Here is a 5,336-nt window from a genome sequence, read left to right as displayed (position 1 = left end):
ACTTGACTTGCAATCCCAAGGTTCTTCACAAGTCCCCACTCAAGGTAGCACAATGTTCCGAATGGTTTTGTTTACAGTCGATCATATCTCTCATGATGATGGGATAACTTGAAGATGGGCTCATCGGGTGTAGAAGAAGGTCTGGTGGTCCTTGGGCGCTTGGAGGCGAGCCGTTTTGTGTTAGGCATCCCTACAATGAAGATAAACTTTGTTCAAGCTCATAGGGATACAAGATAAAGCAAAAGAAAATGCTAGAGATAGAGGAAACTCATGAAAAATCAAATTTTAAGGTCATACGGCCGTATGGGGGCCGTATGGTCACTATTCATACTGCGAGAGTCTCCCCTATATTCAAAGCATCGAAAAATTTTTTACATAAATTTGAAGGAAAATACATCCATGACATTCACATCATTCAACCCAAGCAAAATGCTAAAGAAATCCCACTCAAAATCTCCAAGAATGCGCAAGAAATGAGAAAGATAAAACTAGGGCATAGAAAAAGCATACCGATGAAATCTTGAGAAACCAAGCTTTAAACTCGGGAAAAACCACTAGATCGACGTCTCCAATGAGTGAGAAGAAGATTTAGGAGGAAAAATGATGAGATTTGGTCAAGAATTGAGTGAGAATGAAGAGAGAAATTCGGTGGAGGATGAGAGAAATGAGAGAATGGAAGAGAGAGAGAGTGAGGATGAGGGTTAAAAAGGGGGGGGGAGGCATCCCACACGGCCCCCATACGGCCCCGTATGGGGCATATGGGCCGAAATGCCCTCTCGGTTGAGAGACCTAGCCCGTCTCTAACGGCCCCGTATGGGGGCCATTTGAGGGGCTGTCTGAGATGGCACAGAGGTACGGGTTGGCTCTGTGTTCATCTCAGGCGGCCATCATACGGCCCAGTAAGGCCGTATGCCCTTTAAAACCATTTAAAACTTCAAAAACCTACCCAAAATGATTAAAAAAATGATATAGCAAGCTCGAAGACTCCTCCAAAAATGAGTGAATTGAATAAAACGATGATCTAGCGTATGAATTTACACTTAAACATGAGTTTCTGAAGAAGTTGCACAAATACACCACAATTAAAACGATGAGAGCACTATGCCAAGTGTGTGAGCATGAACTTATTTAAAAGTAAAACAAGTCTAAGAAATAAGAGAATTGAAATGAACTAAGAACTAAAATACGAAAAATGCAAGCAAACACCCCCGAACGCTTGGTTTGCCTCCCAAGAAGTGCTTGTTTAACGTCACGAGCCTAACGTACCATTTTCTTACCTCACGGGAGCTCAAAGAGTTTGAATCCATCCCCGGTTTCCTTTGTAGCATTGTTTCTTCCCGGTAAATTCCGTGACAACATTGAAAATTCCTCAAATTGCTCATGAGTAGAGAGGGGTGAAAAATTTACCTTTCCTCCATGAGATGAGGGGTGATGAAGCTTGTTACCTTTCTTCTTTCTCCCATGAATCTCCCTCTACATCTTCTTCACAAATGACTCTTTTTTCTCTTTTTCCATAGCATTAGTGCAGGACACCCTCTATTTTGGTTGCTTCAAGTTATGAATTTGAGAATGGTGGTGAGGTTCTCCTTGTTCTTCATTCTCCAACTCCCCCAAATACTCATCCAAAGGGTTTATAGAGAGTACCTCCTGCACACAATCAGAAATCAATCTATCAGTTTCATCAATGAAGTAAAGTGTGTCATCATGATCTAAAGAGTGTTTCATGGCAGCAGGCAAAGAGTACACCACTTCCTCTTCTTTGCCTCTTAACATTAGCTTTCCTCCTTTCAAGTCAATTAAGGCACCTGATGTGCTGAGGAATGGTCGGCCAAGAATCAGTGGTATCTCCACATCTTCATCTATGTCCATGATGACAAAATCCACAGGAAAAACAAATTTGTCCACTCGGACAATTACATCTTCAACAATCCCACGAGGTTTTCTTGTTGAATGATCCGCCAATTGTAAGGTCATCCTCGTGTGCCTCAACTCATCCAAGCCAAGTTTCAAGTACATGGTGTAGGGCATGACATTTATGCTAGCCCCCTAATCCGCTAGAGCATTTTCTTGGACTCCACCTTCAAGCATGCACGGGATAATAAAGCTTCCCGGGTCTTTCAACTTTTGTGGGAGCTTCTTTTCTATAATAGCAGAGCAATTCCCCGTAAGTGCAACCGTGCCCTCTTCCTCCAACTTCCTCTTGTTCGTGAGGAGCTCTTTTAAAAACTTAGCATATTTCGGTATTTGAGTCAATGCTTCAACTATCGGGATGTTCAAATGGAGTTGTTTGAAGATGTTCATGAATTTTTTGAATTGAACATCCTCCTTCTCATGCTTCAATCTAGTTGGATAAGGGATTGGAAGTTTATACTCGGATGATTTTTTTGATCCTTGTTGTTGGAATTTGGCATTTCTTCCCCGATTTTTGTCTTCACTATTTTCTTCAACTATCTTGGGATCTTCCCCGGAGGCTACCCCACATTTCTTGACACTTGGGTCAACCTTGACCACCTACCTCCCGCTTCTAAGAGCAATGGCCTTTAAGTGTTCCCTTGGATTGTCTTCTGTGTTGCTTGGAAGACAACCTAGAGGATGTTCAGAGTGTGCTTTCGTGAGTTCCCCCACTCGATGCTCAAGAGATTTCACAGAAGCTTGGAGGTTTCTCAAAACAGAACCTATCTCACTAAACTGCTCATGGCGTGCTTTGAGTGAGTTGAGCATTCACCTTGCCAAATTGTGCATCCATGCTACTAGTTAGACTATTGAACCTATCATTGGTACTGAGCATGAACTTGGCAAGGACCTCTTCAGTAGAAAACTTCCTCTCCAAGGCCGGTTGTTGGAATTGAGATCCTTGAGATGGTGTACCTCTTTGTTGTTGTTGGCTTTGGTTCCATGAAAAATTTGGGTGGTTCTTCCATGCTGGATTGTAAGTTGAGCTATACGGGTTCCCTTGGTTTTGTTGCCCTCCAATGTAGTCAACATTCTCAATGGACGCAACTAAGGAGCTAGCAATTAGACATTGGGTTGCATCATGCCCACCACCACAAGTGCTACAATTCATCACTGATTCTGACCTCGAGCTACTGCCCATAAGAAGATCAAGCTTTCGAGTCAACACATCAACCTTTGGGGCCAAGGCATCATTGTTACTAACTTCATAAAGCCAGCCAGTCTTTGTGTGAGATCCTCTTGAGCTCAATGTGATTCATTGCTTGCCATAGACTCAAGTAATTGCTCGCCCTCATCGGGATACTTATTGCTAAGGGAACTACCCACTACGCCATCAATGAGTTGGCGAGTGGTATAATTCATCCCATTGTAAATGATTTGTACTTTCGCATCCATGAGGCAAAACCATGGTAGGGGCACCTTCTAAGGAGATCCTTGAATCTCTCATAGGCTTCAAACAATGTTTCGGGACTCCCCTTGTTTAAAGGCTGAAAATTTCTTGCCTCAACCGCCCGCTTTGCTTGGCAGAAAGTATCTCCCAAGGAACTTCTCAACCATATCCTTCCATGTTTTAATAGACCGCGGAGACAATGATGTAAGCCAACGATAAACTCCGTCTCTCAAATTGAATGGAAATAGTCTCAAACGGATTGCATCGTCGGACACCCCATTAATCTTGAATGTAGAGCAAATTTGGAGGAACCGGGAAAGGTGGTCATGTGCATCTTCATTTGCTAGACCATTGAATTGAACCAAGTTCTAGACCATGCCGATTGTACTCGCTTTAATTTCGAAGTTGTCTGATGCCACGGTCGGTGCTTGAACACTAAACTCATCTCCCGTGAATTGGGGTCTTTCATATTCAGATAGAGTGTGTCGCTCTTCGGCCATGATTGAAGACCCTCTATCCTCAATTTCAAAATTCTGCATACCCAATCCTTCACCAACCTCTCCCCAATCTCGATGTAAAAGTTCTTTCAATTTCATTATCGGTGTAATCAATGTTGATGGATTTGAGGCGTGTCATGCAGCGATTACCTTTGCAAAAATCGAGAAAGATGATAGAAAGTTAAGATTAAAGGAAAAGAAAAATAATGATAAAAAATGAGTAAAGAATGAAATGGCTAGAGTAATAATCTAAAAGTTTCCTAGAATTCCTTAAGAATTCCCCGGCAACGGCACCAAACTTGATTGCTTCCCCGCAAGTGTACGGGATCGCCAAGTAATACCTCGCGTGAAGACACGAGGATCGTATTCCACGAGGCTAAGGATCTCCTATTACTCCTTCTCGAGCTATTATCTAGCCTAAGATCTCAAATGATGGGTTTTACTCTACTAATAGTAATTAAAGCTAAAACGAGATTAGGACCAAATTAGAGAGAATAAGCAATAAGCAAGCAAGAAAATCAATGAGATGCAAAGGCTTATGGATGCGGATCCCCTTGAGGGGTTATCATGCAACATGGATGATGATCTAAAGATGCAAGGGTAAAATGGACAATGAGATTCCAAGATTAGAACAACCCTAATTTCTTGGCGATTGAACCCTAATCCCATACGAACATAGATAGGAATTTCTTCCAAATCCACATTCCTACGATTGCATTGAGTACGAGAAAATCTCACTTAGGATTAAACCTACTCTTCTTCGGATTAAACCTACATGGAGGGCTACCAAACACCCGATTTCTCGGCGTGATGATACAAGCATCCCCTTTTAATCCATTCATGACCTAATACATGCGAGAAAGTTACATCTACATGCATCATTCATAAAAGAGGTATGGATTTCTCCTTAGTGTAGCACTTAGCATGAAAACAATGGATTAAATCTCAAAATTACCTAAGCATGGAATTAATAAGTTATCATCCAACATACATGATAAAACCCCCCAAGGTTCACCAACACCCGGTGGGTTTGGGGGTCTAGTGTGTCATCATCCCACAACAACAATACAAACAAACAAAACATGAAACAAAAGCATAAATGACCTCCCCTAGATGAAATGGTGAAGGAGGAGCTGAAGAATGTGCGAATGACGCTTTTCTCCGCCAAAGGGTGCCACATGACGCTTCCTCTACCCAGCGGTCTCCTTTCTTCAAATCGTGGTAAATCTCCCTTGAATGATGTTGTCTTCTTGGCTTGAGAGTCTTGGACCTTGGGCTTGAATGATCTTCTAGCTTCCTTGCCTTTCTTCTCCCTTCCCAAGGTCTCCCCAAAACTCCCAAGTGGTCTCCCCAAAATCAGCCAAGAAAAAGGTCCAGCCAAAAAGTCCTTGTGCCTTGCTAAAGTTGGTATTTATACCCCCGAGGCATACAGGTCATATGGGGGATAGGTCTGAGTGTCGTATAGCACTCAAAAACCCTAGATTCACGATCCATAC

This window comes from Dioscorea cayenensis, chromosome 20 (assembly GCF_009730915.1).
Source record: "Dioscorea cayenensis subsp. rotundata cultivar TDr96_F1 chromosome 20, TDr96_F1_v2_PseudoChromosome.rev07_lg8_w22 25.fasta, whole genome shotgun sequence".
Classification (NCBI taxonomy): domain Eukaryota; kingdom Viridiplantae; phylum Streptophyta; class Magnoliopsida; order Dioscoreales; family Dioscoreaceae; genus Dioscorea; species Dioscorea cayenensis.
Note: the sequence above shows the minus strand (reverse complement) of the source record.